The sequence below is a fragment of the Leptidea sinapis genome, chromosome 6, assembly GCF_905404315.1.
Source record: "Leptidea sinapis chromosome 6, ilLepSina1.1, whole genome shotgun sequence".
In the NCBI taxonomy this organism is placed as follows: Eukaryota; Metazoa; Arthropoda; class Insecta; order Lepidoptera; family Pieridae; genus Leptidea; species Leptidea sinapis.
The window spans coordinates 4,611,722-4,630,836 of NC_066270.1; the positions used below are offsets into that span (position 1 = coordinate 4,611,722).

General features: G+C 35.5%; 2 protein-coding genes across 2 annotated transcripts in view; one reads left to right on the plus strand and one right to left on the minus strand.

The window, feature by feature from the left end:
• Positions 1-19,115, minus strand: part of LOC126964928 (protein CLP1 homolog) — a 261,415-nt gene that overhangs the window by 48,091 nt on the left and 194,209 nt on the right. The gene's annotated exons all lie outside the window — the stretch shown is intronic.
• LOC126964934 (cell growth regulator with RING finger domain protein 1-like) overlaps positions 1-19,115 on the plus strand; it is a 92,218-nt gene that overhangs the window by 44,415 nt on the left and 28,688 nt on the right. The window lies entirely within an intron of this gene.

The window sequence follows — 19,115 nt, forward strand, 5'->3', positions numbered from 1 at the left end:
TTTTATGCAGGATTTAATATTTGGTCGGTCATCATCTTTTTTATACCCCAAAAATTTTAATTCTTGATTTTTTTTCTTATATGGCAATACAACGTTTGCTGGGTCAGCTAGTAATAGATATAAAAAAATTAATTAACATCTCAGTGGAATATTCTAAAATGTTCCTAATGTTTGTATTTTACTGTCAGACAAATATGATGATGAAAGATGAACCAAGCAAACGGAATGTCAACGGTCTCGTTCAGCCCGACATCATGTGATGTGTAAACATGCCCCGCTATTCCGTGTGAAAATCATTAATTATTTATAAGGGGTCATCCACACTTGAACTACGCGTGATTATGCGTTTTCAACCGCAGAGGTCATGACATGCGTTGCTGGCTTATGGTGGGTGATAATTATTTTATTGTCCTACCTACATGAATTATAACAAAAATGACTATGTCGTAAATCCTATTACTCCACTGCTGAATATCTAAATGATCGGACAGCCTGGGACTAGATTGTGATTATTTTATTGAAAAGAGCACAAAAAAAAGGATGCTGGGAGAGTTTCTTGCGCCGCTTCTTCCCTCTCAGAGCGCCAATTGTTTCCGAAGCGGTAGTAGTATCTAGTAGTTATTAGAAATGACATCAAAAAGAATTCTAAAGGAATAAATTTTGTGAAAATAAATGCCTTTTGCCTTTTTACAAAAACACACGCACTGTTTTTTCTCTATTTAATTTTTTTACTTTCATTTCAATTTGGTATTAATAAATTTGTAGTTATTTAATTAAATTGTTATTTTTAGAGTATCTTCAAAATTTGTCACAATAATGCCAAATGATAATTGCCAAGTTAAATGGTTTATTGTAAGATTATTATAGCTCTATTTGATCCCACGACACAGTCTCCGACTGGTGTGGCGATTCAATGAAAATCACAATGTAGTCATACATATAAGCTTGTAAAATATTTACGGCCTTACAAATAAAATTGGCATAAAGTAACTAGCATAAACTAAGAATATGTAAAATGTTTACAAATAGACATTTTGCTTACGAATGGTTTGTTCGGACGTATAACGTTTCCCGCGTGTATTTGCAAGGCAGCTTGTCATTCGGAAAACTTCAGAATTATCATTGTATTGACAGTGTTGTCAACGATATTGTAAACATATTCTTTGTTTATCATCAGTTATAACGTTATACCAAGTTTATATGTAAATAAATTATTCTTATTGTTATTAATTTTTGGTTCTTGATAAAGACCAAAATATTATCTCCCCCCAAACTAATAACTTATCTAAAAATACTGTATCAATTCGGAAATCCATGTAGCACATATCCAAATAAGCCTCGTTTCCAAAAGTAAATAAAATGTTCCAACATTTATGTGCAATCCACAACATGTCGCAGCCATATTAGAAAAAGCAAGGTCAGTCGGCGTCATTATAAGTGGCTCAAATATTTGCACCACTTAAAGCAGCCTTCTCACTATACCGAATATACGAATTCTGATGCAAAATAGCATACGGAATGTGTGTTAAATTATTTAATAAAATACCCGAATGTGTACAAAATTTATCCGAATATAAATTTAGATTAACTCTTAAAAAATTTCTATTGACATTAGTATATTATAATGTAAGTGAATTCTTGAAATGTCACATGGATATTTAAATTTCTTATTTATATAAATAATTGTAAATCACTGACATTTGCATGCTTTGTATAGAGCTGAATAGCAAACTGTAAACATTTGTACTATACCATCTTGTAATGAAACCTATTCAATGCAAATAAAGTTTATCTTATCTTATCTTATCCATAATAAGAGCCATTTCTAGTAGGACATGAACACCCTATGCAATTCCGGGGCATAAAAGAATAGGGAAGTCCCATGCCCGGTGACGTAAGAGGCATTTACCAGTGGAAGGCTCGTTTGCCGGCTAGATTATGGGTACCACAACGGCGCCTATTTCTGCCTTGAAGCAGTCATTTGTAAGCAGTATTTTAGTTTTGCATTTTTTAGGAAAATAGTATTGAAATTTAATAACATTAGGTGTATATATGTGCCATTTTGTTCGATGACTTTTTAAAGTCACGTGATCCCGTTGCTGTAGGAATTTTGGGACTTTTAGCCAAAAATGGCCATAGTTAGGCAATCCAATTGATTTTGACATGATACTGCTTAAGAATTCTGAGACCGAAACAGATGTGAATCTGAAAGGGCAAGGTCAGCGCTATACGGCAGATCATTAATACTGCCAGCCAAACTATCCTAATTTTTGCGTTGTGGCTAAAGATGTGTGTGGTTTAGCGTTATCGTGATTAAGGACTCTTTATATACATTAATTCCATCCGTTTTCTCTGAATTTGTTGCTTTAGCCTCACCAGTTATTGGGGTAGTAGAGATCTGAATTGATGATTCTGCCCGTTCTACTCTTAATGAACAATGCTCTCCCATCCCCACCCTACACTCATCATAACCTAAAATCAAATCAAAATCACTTTGTTCATATAGGTCAAGGAAATAATACTTATGAATGTCAATCTTGCCTTTTTTTTACATTTACCACCACTTCGGAAATAGGTGAGCTTACTGATAATAAGTGGCATTTAACTCATTGCCACTCTTTCAAATCAACATTTACACCATCATCGTCTTAGAAATTATTTCAATTACAATATAATATGGAAAATGATGCCACAAAAATACTCCAACGTCAAATACTAAATGCCTTACATGAGTAAGGCCCTCTTTCACCACCTTCAAGTAAACTATCAAGTAAGCTAATTACTGATTAAAGTCAATAGTAATATAACATTCGAATTTAACGATCATAAAGTAACACTAATCTTACGATTAACTTGCCGCATCTTCTGCCAATTAGCACGGTTACTTAGCATATACATATTAAGTGCCTACTATTATTATCAGTTGTTGTTTTATGCATCTTTCAACGAATTTCAGAGGTAGCATGAAAATAAATTATTAAGTATGGATTTATTCGAATTGTTTAAATTGGACGAGTTAGATTATTCTTCCATGGAACAAATACCAAGTATGCGTATATTTAAATTCCAAGATATTACCATATTTCTATTTAATAATACCAAAATATCCCTCTCGTGTAAAGTATGCACTTCTCTCTCTTTTAATTTTATCCATAATAATGACATTCACACAAGTAACCATTAAATAACTAAAATTGTATTATACTATTTCCAGATGCTTTCTATTTCCAAAGGTAAACAAACAGGGGGCGCTAAACAGCGAGATGAACGCTCAACATTCAACAAAATCCATGCAATGACGTTTGACAAGTGATATTTGACATAAAATTGAACGAATATGACGTGTGATAGATTCATTACTCACTTAACCAATCAGTAGTTACTCAAGACATAATTTTCGCTTGTGAAATTGGCAAAAGATAGTCATTGGAAGCTACATGAGCTTCCAATTAATGTTAATTGAGAAGTTACTAATCACAGCTTTACTTGGACATGGTGAACGAGGCCCTAAGTAAAATAAAAGTAAATGTTAATTAATAAGTAATAAAAAGAAGAGTTATTGAGTATAAAGTAGGTGAATCAATAAATAAAGGCAAACACCGTAAATAAATAAAGGCATTATGTGAGCATTTTATTAGTACAAGTAATAACTTTAATTTAAAAAAATAAAATAAATTTTTAAAAATATCATGAAGCAGGCTTCCTGTTAACAAGGTCATCCAGTCACCTTATTGCGAGTTATACCGGATTTTGCCCACAGTCTGTGAAGTCTGACCGATCTTTGACCCTGACCTTTTTTGGACGTTCCTGTCATACGTTTTCCTCTCTTCAAAAACGGTTGGTGTTTCATTCAAACTGTCATAACCATAATGTTAACACCAGGAACAGCTGCTACTCGGCTAAGTCGAGTTAGTAAGTCTTTTGTGGGGCGATGTATATATATGCTTTTACAACAAGATCCCAGGAAATGTTCAAAACAAAAGTATTACGTTATTCAAAAGAATTGTTAAAAAACGTTTGTGTTACTATAACATAAATGACTTTTTAATGATAACACAGATTGGGAATGGAGCGACCGCCCTCAGGCTATTAAATAATAAGTTTAATTGTACAATGTTACTTTGTATGAAAAAAAAAGCCCGCTGAGTTTGTTGCGCCCATTCTTCTCAGGCCTGAGGCATTCATTTTGGAATGGGTGGTAGTTTTTTGACTTTCAATAAGTGATTTCACATCCTATTTTGAATAAAAATATTTGAATTTGAATTACGTCTCCATTAAGTATTGCAAATGAGTAAACGGTTCATGGGGTTCATTTTTTTTGTACCTACTATGTATGCAGAGGCGTGCATATCATATAGGCAATTAGGCAGTGCCTACCTCGTTATAAACCTAAATAAATATAGTGTTAAAGATAATTTAGTTTGATTTGGTTCTGTATTTTACTTCCAAACTTTCAATTGAATACCCACTCATACAATTTTTCCTTACGCTCGATACAAAATACCTACGGTAAGCATTCTATGCATATTCCAAAGCTCAACTACGACTTGTTAGATCTACATTGCCTACCTTGCTAGAAAACCAATGCACGCCTCTATATGTTTTTGTATCTAGCTTTTATTCAAATGAGTCAAAACTGTTTTGTAGTCAATTTCCAGTTTTTCAGCTATGTCACTACTACTTATAAACCGAACTAAATCCACTTTTTCAAAAATGCCCTCCAGTTTAGGGCAACTAGAGCGAGGTGCTGCATCTTTGACAAATTCCATGTTGGTTTTCACGTTTAAAATGACTTTCTACTAGGTCAATACTTAACGTCGCATTTTTGTTCACGGCTTGTTGCTGTTTCCCTTTTTTTAACCGACTTCGAAAAGGAGGAAGTTCTCAATTTGATTTGTATTTTTTATTGTAATAAAATTTATAAATGTATCTTCTTTCTTTATGATCCACTCATTTTGACAGAATGAAAAACAAATGTTAAATAGCTGGAAACAACATTGTTCTAATTAGTTGGCTTTATTCGAAATGTTGGTTTTAATAGCATCAAAACTAGCCAGATAAAAATAGTACAAGAGAGTCAAAGAGATTTTATATCAAGTTTATACATACTATGTGCGAAAATACTTTTTCAGTTCTCATGCTCTGAAATTGCTTATTTGTGCACGATATGGGCTGCACAAAATCGATTTTTGTGCCCAAGTGGGCAAGTGCATTAACGTATCTACTCATAAATGTATCTATATTAAGGCGAAGAAAATGAGGCATACAGCCAAACACAATAAAAAGTTCAGAGATAGAATTTGTTATTTTATAATATTTACTTTAATTTATTTGCCTCATGTGTTTTTTAAGACATAAAAGATATTAAAATTAAAATACGGTAGGTTATTTAATTAATTAAATATATATAAATATATATCTTACAAAATTAATTTAATAGTAGGCTGTATAGGTCGGGAGCCCAAGCCTAATATCAATAATAATAATAATAATATCAAAATAAAAAAAAGCGGCGGGAAACGGGTCTTGTTTTTTCGTCTGTTTATTAATTTCTTCAAACTTGCTAAAATTGTTAAAAATGTCCATGTTATGCTACTGTTTTATTTCCTCGCAATCGAAATGAAAGCAGAGTTTATAACTCGTCCACAAAACCATTTTATCCTCGACATTACTATCAAACCTCACCTTCGGCTCGGGCTGCTAAAAGTCTCGAATAAAAATGTTTCGTTTTGTGCACTCGTTGTAAAATCTACTATTTCCCTGACCCGTGACTTCGTCGCCTTGAATAGTTACTTTGGGCATTTTATTTTTTAAGATACTTTTCAAATAATACACATAAAAACTGCTCGTATTTACTTGTATTATACACCGTACATCCCTTGTCATTGTAGACAGTTTCTTCAATAGTATTTCCCTGTGAACTTTAATCTCCTACTTCATCCCCATGTTTAGGCGTGAAAGTGTAACAAACAAACTAACATTCACATTTATAATATTAGTAGAGATGTGCGAAAAGATTTTTTTCCCAAGTTATTATATCCTTCCCTGGACTACCAATAATGTGCAAAGGAGACGGGCGACAATGGACATATATTTTAAAAATTAAGGAAGCATCGTACAAGTACAAGTTTATATTAATTATAAACTCAAGTTTATTCGATTTTTATACAAAAAATATTGAGGCGCTAAGATATGCGAGTCAAAAGAAATAAATTATTATAATTTAAATTCAAATAACTCTTGCAGTAACGGAACGTTTTGTGCAGTTGATTATTGACATCAATTTTTTTTTACATGGCATTCATTTTTATATGGATGTTCCGACACCATTAAACTATCTATACCTCCTCAAAACAGTAATTCACAATAAGATTCAATAAGAATATTATCGTTTTTTGACGCTAAAATCAGTAGGTAAGTATCTTTAAAAGATTCGATACCTGCTTGAAAAAAGAATGAATTGTGAATCCTCAATTATTATGTGCTGGCCAACCTTCCACATAATATATATTATCTTTTAGCAGACAGTAATTAGGCATAGACATAAGATACAAATTATTGATTGAACAATAGATATTGTTCAATAATTTTAGGTTATATTTTACTTTAAGGTATATCTTTTTTCTCCCACTTTTTTAGAATTACTAAAAAATTTGCTTTTATCTTAGTTTTGTTACGTTCTACAATAATTATTAATAAGTTTCCATGATGTACGCCACTTCTTTCAGTGGGTTCCCAAAATACATGCATTCTCGCCATCCTCCTTTTATTATTAACTAGCTGACCCGACCGACGTTCTGTATAAAGTTTATTTTTTACCTCCTGAGATATAAATTCTAATTAGATATTCATTTTAAACTATTCTTTCAATTTGATTTCTGAACACATCAAAGGAAAAACAAAATTGTTGTTATTATTTAATTTCGAGAATTTTCATATTTATTTCATCATTCACCTTTTTAACCTTCTCTGGACTTCCACAAATAATTCGAGACTTACGAACAGCAATTCATTTTTATATATATCTTCTTTAGTTTAGTTCATTGTCCAAATGTGTTGTGTCACGTCACTGAAGCAGATGTATATGAATGGATTTCATTTTCAAATATCGAAATATTTATTTATAGTTGGTCTACTAGGAAATAATTATCTAGTATCAACTTATTCAAATTCGCGACGGATTGCTTCCGCTAATAATCCTTGCGAAACTAATTAACACACAATGTATATAAAGTGGTTTGTAGTGTTATTCTTTATAGAAGTACAAATTGTCTTATGTGTGTTTATTATATGAAAACTATTAATGAGTCTATTTGAATAAAACATAACGCGTCCCAACCGTTTCGCGACACTCACACATAATATTTTTTTTTATTAAAAATCAAATATTACATTTTTTTGCCTATTTGTTCCGGCTAATCGAAATAGCTGCAACGATTTGGACGGGATTTTTAGTGGCCTATTCCGATAGATTCCATAAACAAAAATTAAATTGTCTACAATCTACATAATCCCAAAAAAAAAAATTGAAGCAGGCGTTACTTTGCGGAAATCCATAATTATCCAAATGTTTTCGTTTATGTCGAGACTGGTCTCCTACCAGAGAAAACTCAGTCCAAATTGGCGAGTCAACATGTCCTGAGGATGCCTCGTGTAGAGGCGAAACACGTATCGAACTCTATGAAGACAAATATTGGCGGAATTAACCCTAAAGAAAACTCAAAACATTTGGATACATAATCCCATTCAATTTTTAAGATTGTCGTCATCTTCGCAAGCAAAGTCGCGGACGGCTGCTAGTAATAAATAATAATAACCGCTAAACAAATATCTTATGTTAATTTCCTATTTATGTAGGTATTGCACTTGAGCTAGCTATCAACTGTAAAGTAGATACTGTAGATGGCGCCACAACTCGAAAGTCGAACAGACATGCCAAGATTTAATGAACGTATGAACGGTGTACGTATCGGATATGGAGGGTAGAGGCAAGGAGTATCTCTTAAGGGAGAACAGTTAAAAAGGGTCCAGGTTATAGAGTAAATAACAGTTCGAAAACCTTCCACAAAGGCGCTGGTGTAGGCACAGTGTATGAAGTATATTGAATGCACGGACAAGTAAAACAAGAAGGACTCGGCGCCGCGCCGTGATATTAGCAAGTGAAGCACCGTTATGCTAGTGTGTGCGGTTACGGTGGATACTAGTTATACAATTTTTTCTCCCTTAAAACATCATATATGGCCACAAATACTTATAAAGTATCGTTTTTACACTTTTTCACAACGCACGACGTCATTTTTAAAATATTTTATTGACACGCAAACTGATCAGTCACAGACGATAACAATTCTCATAATGGCCGCCTATCGGCCTGTAGTAGTGTGTGTGCGTGGGGCTATGTATTTACACGTTAATCGGCTTGTAGTGGTGCTTCACTGTTATGTGGGGTGACAAGGAGTCCTTATTTTTTTACTAGTCCGTGGGTGAATGTAGCAATTGTAAATGAATTGAAGTATGCTGAGTTAAAGAAATAATATTATTGTCGACTAAAGTAGTTAAATAGTGAAAATTTCAACAACTTACTTTAACAAAATAATGTAGTAAATATAACCTTAAAGAGTTATTATGAGAAAACGTGCACCTAGACTCAAGGTGCACGTTCTAGGTTCTCAACGTGGGCGATAACGCCCCCTTGTGGGCGTTTGAGACTTTCGGCAGTAGAAGACCCAGAGAAAATTAGGGGGCAGTGAGATGGCGCAGATGGGGCGTGGGTAGATTAAAAAATATAGTCTAAAAAGGCAAAAAAATACACGCTAATCAAGTAAAATAAAAAAACATATTCTCAAAGTGGGCGGTGAGCAAAATAAGGTTGAGAAACTATGACCTAGAGTGATTAGTATTATATACACAGATAATTCTCCTTGACTCTACCCTCCTTAGTATCGGACGATTGGCTTAGTGACAACATTAGGCTAAGTTAGTATTGCAATCCTATCTCAAGAGGCAAATAATAATAATAACATAAGGCAAAGAACAAAAGTAATCGATGCTCTAACTCACGCCTAAAAACTTAATGGCATAGGGCTGGACACAAATCGTGCTTGACTGGACGCTGGACGCTAAAAGCAATGGGAAAAGGATGGGACCAGAAGGGAAAAGGAATGTTGGTAGACCAAATAAAGGCTGGACTGATGATCTTATTGGGCTACGACTGGCTATGGTCGAGCAAAGACAGGAAAAGATGAAACGATATGGACGAGGCCTACATCTATGAATAATCTATCAAAAATTTAATATTAACCACACTAACACTGAGACAATTAGGTGAAAACTCCTAACATTCCTAACTTCTAAAACTAGTAGATATGGAATATGAAACGGCTAATCTTAAGAGGTGCCGAATCGAATTTCGCATCTCCATTAAGGTTTGGTACAAATATTTTTTTTATGAACATCAGGGACGAGACGAGTAGGACGTTCTGCTGATGGTAATTGATACGCCCCGCCCGTTTCAATGCAGTGCCGCTCAGGATTATTGAAAAACCCGAAAATTCTGTGAGGCACTACAACTGCCTCTCAATTGCCCAGTAATTTCACTAGCTACAGCGCACTTCAGACCGAAACACAGTAAGGCTTAAACATTACTGCTTCACGGCAGAAATAGGCGCCGCTGTGGTAACCGGGGTGTACGCCGATGACCGCCGCCGCTGATCAAGATATGACGCCGTTGACCGGCTAGAAAAATCGGCGTGAACGGCGCAAATGGCCAATCATATTTGGCTGCACGGTTGCTAGCAAACAAAGTGCCTTCTGCCCATCTCCCCCTCTTTAGCGCCCCGAGGGAAGAGTTTATTTATATTTCATGACGATTTACCTGTAACAGTTAGATTATGGGTAACGGCGCCTATTTCTGCATTGAAGCAGTAATGTGTAAGCATTACTGTGTTTCGGTAAAGGGCGCCGTTGCTAGTGAAATTACTGGGCAAATGAGACGTAACACCATATGTCTTAAGGTAACGAGCGCAGTTTTAGTGCCGCTCAGAATTTTTGGGTTTTTCAAGAATCCTGAGCGGCACTGCATTGTAATGGGCAGGGCGTATCAGTTACCATCAGCTGAACGTCCTGCTCGTCTCGTCCCTTAATTTCATAAAAAAAAAACTATTAAGATTGTTAAGCTCAGATTATTAACACCGTTTTTATGGTAAATGTAACTAAATTATAGCACTACTTGGAAATGTAGAGACTCCGACTTTGTCGTTTCATAAATGATTTTTAAGTCGTACTTTATGTAAAGTGTTTGTTTTCTTGAATTGAGTAAATTGATTTGAGGAATTGTAAAATTTGAATTGAGCAAGAGACCATTCGCCGTACAGCCCCGACCTAAGCCCTAATGATTTCTATACTTTCCCTAAAATAAAGAATAAATTGCGTGGTCAGAGATTTGATCACCTGAAGAAGCTGCGGACGCTTACAAAACGGCCATTTTGGAGACCCCAACTTCCGAATGGAATGGTTGCTTCAATGATTGGTTCCATCGTATGGAAAAATGCGTCAAATTTCGCGGAGAATACTTCGAAAAGCAATAAATACATTTTTAAATAGTAATGTTGTGTCACTTCCTTGATTCCCGATACTTTTAGTGCAGCCCTCGTATATAGTTAAGTAATAAATGAAGTACGTTCACGAATATTTATTGATTCCGAATATGTAACAAAGAAGTGTACACGTTACAACAACTATCTAGAAAATTTTATTCATTGTATAATTTCTTAAAGCAAAGGTTATATCAGCACGGCACGCGATAAGAAGGTCTGTGAAGCGGAGAGGTTAGCAGTGGAGGGGATGCGCTCGCAGCCCTACAGCTTAGGGTGTGTTCACATGTACTACAAGTACAACGCGTCGCTGTTGCCTCGGAAGGTGGTGCTCTATGTTAAAAGTCGTATTCCGAATTCCACCTTCGCACGACACGCTACAAATTAGCATATTATCCCCACCATCTGGATGTCTGGCATTTCTATACAGTGCAGGTCTTAAAGAACTTTCTCCCACGTACAACGAAGCTGTGGTATGAGCTTCTGATGCGGTGTTTCCAGGATGATGCGATATGGTTACCCTTCAAAAATTGCTAACACTTTCGAAAAAGCCGGCAACGCTCCTGTGATTTTGCAACAGAATTGACTTAACATCAAGTGACCCATATGCTTGTTTGTGCTCCGAGAGTATCTATATAAAGAAATATACAGGATGTCCCAAAGTTATGGGACATGAAGGGAAAGCACCTTAAATATCGAAGATAGGCTATTTTACTGAAAGATGACTTTATGTTATTTTTTAAAGTTAGTAATTCTGCATTCAAAGATTATCTAAAAATTACTTGCCTCGTCTGGGAATCGAACCGACTTAAATGTAAAAAAAAACACCCCTACTCTTATGATGCCAATCGAAAGAATGGCCCAAAACTAATAACTCTTCTTAAGTAACATAGTATTTTAAAAGAAAGTAGTCAATTAAGTGGGTATTTTTTTGTAAATTAATTAATTAAATGCTCAAAATGTGATCCCTCTTGTCTTACGCAAATTGTTGCCGCTGCCTGTTGATTTTCTTATCATTTTATGGTGAATACTCGATGAAATGGCATAATACTATTTGTAACTCGCCCACGTTCTCGTATTGTTTTTTGTATAGCATATCTTTCACGTATCCCCAAAAGAAGAAATCTAATGGTGTAAGGTCCAGCGATCTGGCCGGCCATCTAATCCAATCCAAGTAGGAAAACATTCATTTTACGTTGTTCCTTTCTCTTAAAATACTATGTTACTTAAAAAGAGTTATTAGTTTTTGGCCATTCTTTCGATTGGCATTATAAAAGTAGGGGTTTTTATTTTTACATTTCAGTCGGTTCGATTCCCAGACGAGGCAAGTAATTTTTAGAAAATCTTCGAATGCAGAATTACTAACTTTAAAAAATAACATAAAGTCATCTTTCAGTAAAATAGCCTATCTTCGATATTTAAGGTGCTTTCCCTTCATGTCCCATAACTTTGGGACACCCTGTATATATAGTATATATAAGAAAATGTAAAAGTTATTTAGCTTTCGCCTTAAAACTCTCTCTATTCTCTACAGCTATATTAGCATGCTAATACATTTTAAGATGATTTCTTTAGAGAACATGACAATCTGATTCGTAAAATAGATTTATAACTATTATTTTTTTAAATGTTATTTATTCCTTTTTATGTCACTAAAATTTTCTATTATTATGTATCGAATTATTTTGTAACTTTATATGCGCGATGTGTTAAGAATTGCCATGTGTCAATCCTGTGTTGGTAGACCCTAATAAGTAATAAGGAGAACTAAGAAATGCCCGTTAGTATATTGTAGTTGTGGTACGTACGATTATAATGTGTAGCAAGCCTTAGATTGTGCAGCGATGCACGCGTAAAATTGCGCAACATAGTACCACATTACGAAACAATGGCCGACACGGCTCAATGCCGCTGATAACTGCTGTTTTATAAACATCCAACTCCTTCAATCTGTTGTTTGAACTTCCTAGAAACGACGCAGTGTTTCCTGAGTAGAATATCGGGGTCAATAATGTTACTCGAGAATTGTTTTGATTTCAAGAATTGAGGGTAGTTTGAAAATATTTTACAGCAATTCAGTCTTATTAGTGTATGTTCTATGTAGGGCTACCACCTTTTTTGAGACCGAATATAGAATATTTGGATTCAGTATCCAAAAAAAATATAGGATACAGGGAATTAAATAAAAAAAAGTGTGTGCGTGTAATCTTTACGCGCGATTGAAGTAAAACTTACATTTTTTTATGGAGTAGGAGGACAAACGAGCGTACGGGTCACCTGGTGTTAAGTGATCACCGCCGCGCACATTCTCTTGCAACACCAGAGGAATCACAAGAGCGTTGATGGCCTTTAAGGACGGTGTACGCACTTTTAGTGAAGGTACCCATGTAGTATCGTCCCGGTAACACCGCACAAGGAAGCTCATTCCACAGCTTTGTAGTACGAGGATGAAAGCTACTTGAAAACCGCACTGTGGAAGACCGCCATACATGCAGATGGTGGGGATGATATCCTAACGGGGCGCGTGCCGTGCGAAGGTGGAATTCGGTGGCAGGAATCAGGTTAAACAGAAACTTCGGAACACTCCCCGTGATAAATGCGGTAGAAGACACACAAGGAAGCGACGTCTCTACGCAACGCCAAGTGAACCAGCCATTCACAGAGCACTGGGTCCACGACAATTCGAGCTGCTCTGCGTTGCACGCGGTCAAATGCATCGAGCTGATACGGGGGTGTGCCAGACCAGAGATGACAGCAATACTCCATGTGTGGCCGGACCTGCGTTTTGTAGAGCGCTAGAATGTGGGCCGGCTTGAAGTAGTGCCGTGCTCTCTTAATAACGCCCAGCTTCTTCGAAGTCAATTTGGCTTTGCCCTCCAGATAACCACGGAATTGGTAATCGCTCGAGATTTCTAGACCCAGTATTCAGATACATTAAATAAAGCCGTGTTATCAACTAAGCACTCACGTATTACTGAAGAGCTAGGAGCATTGTTAGATTTTAAAATAAAATAAAATTATTAATTAAAATAAAAAATGCCTTTATAAATATATAATATAATTAATATTATTTCATCAAGTGAGATTTTATATATTTTACAAATAATGATATAATGTTATATTTTCACATAATTATTCATCACAATATAAACACTTAAACTTTTTACTTCTTCATTATCAGGCTCTTGATTTTCTCTTTTATTCTTATTTATTGATGAAAGAGTAAAATTATCCTGGGATTCCGCCATTTTATTTTACTGATTATTATTTTCATCATATTATATTCTATTTATAATCCAGTTCATTGTCCAATCGCACATATAAATATGACGTTGCTATTGAATATTAACAAATATGGCTGTATGGGCTCGAACCCTTTGCCTATCCTAATAATGGAAACGAAAAACAAAAACCAAGAACAAATTAACGAATGTCAGAAAATTTGTGAAAACTTATTTATTTTTTATTGCAATAGTAGTAATAAATAAACAATGAAAACACTTGGAGATTAAAAAAAAATATTACTGAGGAATTTGAAATTTTTTTTAAAACCATTAAATCATATCGGTTAGTCAATTTCTTTCCATTGACTTTTGTACTGAGCGTTACTTCCGCCAGAAAAAAAAATCTGAGATTCGCGTCTAAAGAAGTTTACTTCAAAAGTATTTTAAAAACTTTTTTATTTATATTTAACACTTCCTTACTATCATTAAATATTCGTTCTGTATGCTGTTATTATGCATATAAAATTCGATGAGTGTCGTTTTTAAAGTTTTGCAGTGAGAGGTATAATTGGGCTGTGGATAAAAATCCTAAAGGTTGCGGGTTAAGACCTAGAGTCCTCTTTGCCAATTTCTATAATATTTCGCGAAGATTCTCTGTACAAGTATGGAATACATACAAGACTTTGGATATTTGTGATCATGTAGTCATCTTACAAGACCAAATTGGCCCTAAAGATGTTCTAGGATACTAGAGAGATGTCCTCCGTCGATATCATCCTCACCATATTCTGGTGCGTGGTATTTATCTACCCATAATCTAGCCGGCATCCTGTGCAAAAGAGCCGTACTCTGGTATACTCTGGTAAACTGGTTTATAAACATGTGATGCCACAAAACTGTGGATCCCTGTCCGCCGTTTGTCACACTTCGTCCACACCCACTATTGTTGCCAATCTTTTCAAAAATACGTCTAAAAAGATACAACAATAAACTTTAGCACGGATTAGATATTGAGACGCCTTATTGAATTTAGGTTCCTTATATTATTAATTTACTTGGCGCCCTTTCCCTATTACAACGCGCGGAGGCTATACGAAAATATTACGTTTTGGAAATAAAGCCACGGTAAACATTTCGACATCGCACTTACCACATCCAACTAGAACGGATAATTACAGTTGCGAAATGATGCAGTCAATGTCAAATAACGTTGGCGTAGGGTTCGTACGATGCGGGCCTTGAGCGGTGTACGGAATTATTGCGGGTGAACATTTGGGTTTATTCCACTCCGCATTGTCTGTCAGTGAGTATCAACCCTATTTTACTCGACTGCGTGACGCATAGGATTACACATTACCCGTGTTTTGTCAGATATATTCAGTATGTTGGTTCCTTTCGTGCGCTCTAGAGTCCAAACAAAGATGACTCTTTTTATGAAAATAAGGAACGAGACGAGCAGGGCGTTCAGCTTATGGTAATTGATACGACCTGCGCATTACAATGCAGTGCGGTTCAGGATTCTTGAAAAATCCCAAAAATTCTGGGCGGCACAACAACTGCGCTCGTCACTTTTAGACAAGATGTTAAGTCTCATTTGCCCAGTAATTTCTCTAGCTACGGCGCTCTTCAGACCGAAGCAGAATAGGCGCCGTTGTGGTACCCATAATCTAGCCGGCATCCTCTGCAAAGGAGCCTCCCACTGGCTTATTTCTGTCCGTTTTTATCCATGGAAAACCACGGGTCACCAGATGTAAAAGGAGGCCACCATTTTGCAACACCAGATGAATCACAGGAGATTTTTACGAATGTCCCATGAAATGGTCTAATAGTTTTTTGGTTTTCCATATTTTGTAGTATTATTTTAACAAAGTTTTTACTACGCAACCCGGCATTTTAGTTTCAATTATAAGCAAAGTTTAACAGAACAAACATGTGGCACGTCAACGTCATACATTGTTCGACACTGGCTCGAGTACGGCCACTTGGGCGTAGTATTAGTTGCCGCAATATGCGACTACACCTGCGGTATCTAGTTGTTGCGCAGCGGAGACCAATCCTTAATCTAAAGTAAAAACAATATCTTGCCCAAATCTAGTGTCTAAAATTCAAAATAATAACTGTATCCAAAGCACAACGTACAGAAAAATGAATAGGTGAATGAAGACTGTACCTGTAATGTTCCTCGTTTGCTCACGAGTGAAACAACTAATCTTTAAGACTAGATGTCAGTACACTACAGTACCTACTGAAATGTATATACCGTAATATACATAAGACTTTAGATCTTTCTAAATAATTTATTATTTATAGAAGAGGAGGACAAACGAGTACGAGTCACCTGAGGGCAAGTGATCACCGCGACCTGTACTCTCTTGTAGGTATCACAAGCACTAGAGGCATCACAAGAGCGTTGCCGAATTGAATGTTTATAAAGGCATAGTAGGCATTTCTTTTCTCAATATTAAATTATTTAGAATTCCTTTTGATGTCATTTCTAATATAGTAGATACTTCGGGAACAAATGACGCTCTGAGAGAGCGCATAAGCGGCGCAAGAAACTCTCCCAGCATTCTTTTTTTTACGCTCTTTTTAATCAAAAATACAATATTGTACTGTCATTGCTATTGCTATAAAATAATCATAATCCCAGGCTGTCTGATCACTTAGATATTCAGCTTTTATTTTAATAAAACATTCAAATTTATTTTTAGATAATGCCTGAACAGTGACTGGGACTTTATTATAAAAGTGTATACAATTACCCTTAAAGCTATTATGTACCTTATGAAGCCTACTAGAATAAGTTACATGCAATCCCTTATTTATAGTGTTATAATAATGAGATGTATATGAATTCCGAAAACCGATAAACAGTTGTGGCGGACGAGAATCGAACCAGGGCGAACGTCGTGAGATTCAATAGCGCTATCGCGCCACAGATACTTCTATTATGTATCTAAATTGTTTCTTAAATAAATAAATGATAGTGATATGATATCTGAGATAAATATTTGTAACGGATCTTATTTTACGTAAATCATAATTTCACGCCATTTATTTATTTATTTATTTATTGTCCAATTAGCACGGCAGTGCCACTTACACTAATTAGACGAAACACTAAAAGGAAAAAATACAAACAAAACAGGAATATTAAAGTATAATATTGAATTTATTATATTATGATTTCAACGCCCTCCGCGTAGGGAAGCGGGGCGCTAGTTGAAACAATTTTTCGCTTCTTAGCTATGAAAGCTTACTTGTTTGTTATTCATGAAATCTAGCAGTACTGTTCCAATTAGGATATCATCCCCACCATCTGGACGTGTGGCGGTCCTCCACAGTGCGGCTTTCAAGGAGCTTTCTTCCTCGTACTACAAAGCTGTGGAATGAGCTTCCTTGTGTGGTGTTACCGGGACGATACGACCTTCCTTAAAGGCCGGCAATGCTGTTGTGATTCCTCTGGTGTTGCAAGAGAATGTGGGCGGCGGTGATCACTTAACACCAGGTGACCCGTACGCTCGTTTGTCCTTCTATTCCATAAAAAAAAATTAACAAGTATACATAACTACTATTATTATTTGCCATATTGCGTTGAATTATTTCAATGTATTATTATCTACTTGAGTGGCGAAATATTACAATTATTATTAAATGGCCATCGTTATCGAAATGTCAAGCTATTTTGACATACATTCTCATAGTATTGTGTTTGATAAACGCGAGTATTCCTCATTTATTTAATTATGATACTGTTTAAACTTTAACGGCCTTACAAATAAAATTGGCATAAAGTTATAACTAATCATAAACCAATAATATTATGTAAAATGTTTACAAATAGACATTTTGCTTACGAATGTTTCTGTTCGGACGTATAACGTTTCCCGCGTTTATTTGCAAGGCAGATTGTCATTCGGAAAACTTCAGAATTATTATTGCATTGACAGTGTTGTCAACGATAATGTAAACGTTTTGCATCTCTTTGTTTATCATCAGTTATAACTTTATACAAAGTTTATTTGTAAGGCTGTAAAGGATTAAAACGCGCTATTATTATTAAGATATTGCATAGCTTCTATCGCGGGCCTTGAGCGTGGAGACCGAATCCAGAAATTCCGTAACGAAAATAACCTAACACTTACTTACTAGATCTATATAGATATTTCGGCACGGTCATTAGTCATTACAGCTGCCGTGGAACAGCGGTTATCACGTATGCTTTTTGTGCAGAAGGTCCCAGGTTCGAGCCTGGGGTAAATCTTGATTTTTTAATTTCTTTATTTTTTTATCACGTTTTTTTTATTTTTATTATAACAGGCATTTTTATTTAGTTTCACCTGTCCCGTTGTCTGTCTGTAATCAAATCTTGCAAGTCTGCCACTCATTTTAATGAGCACAACAGCTTCATCGTTTCAAAAATTATTTTAAACTTGGTGACCCGACCGACGCCGTTCTGACGATAAAAAAAGCGGACGAGTGCGAGTCGGACTCGCCCATGAAGGGTTCCGTAGCAGCAAGTAACATAATATAAAAGTTCTTGTAGTTCGTTGTAACTTTGATCGATGTTTTAAAAATATTGTATTTTTTTTTAAATAAAAAAATACTTGCTAGATCTCAACAGATCATTCAAACCAATTTTCGGTGAATTTTTTTTGTTTTATCATTCTCTTATTTTAGAAGCTACAGGGGGAGGGGGGGGGGGATACACAATTTACCACTTTCGAAGTGTCTCTCGCGCAAACTTCAGTTTTGAAAAAAAAATGATATTAGAAACCTCAATATCATTTTTTAAGACCTCCATATTAACCCACACGTATGGGTTTTATGAAAAAAAAAATTTGAGTTTCAGTTCTAACTATGGGGAACCCTCAAATGTTTTTGTTTTTTTTTATTTATGTGTGAAAATCTTAATGCGGTTCACAGAATACATCTCCTTTAACTATGGGGAACCCTCAAATGTTTTTGTTTTTTTTTATTTATGTGTGAAAATCTTAATGCGGTTCACAGAATACATCTCCTTACCAAGTTTCAACAGTATAGTTCTTATAGGGTCGGGTAAACGTGGCTGTGACATACGGACGTACGGACAGACAGACAGACATGACGAATCAAATAATGAATGTATACAAATATTTAACATTGTATATACTAAAACCTTCCTCGAGAAGCACGCTCCATTAGAGAAAAGAATATGAAAATAGTAGCAGTAGTTCTTGAGTTTATCGCGAACAGACAGACAGACAGACGCGGCTGAGGACATTGTTTTATAATATGTAGTGATAGACACAATCTGTGT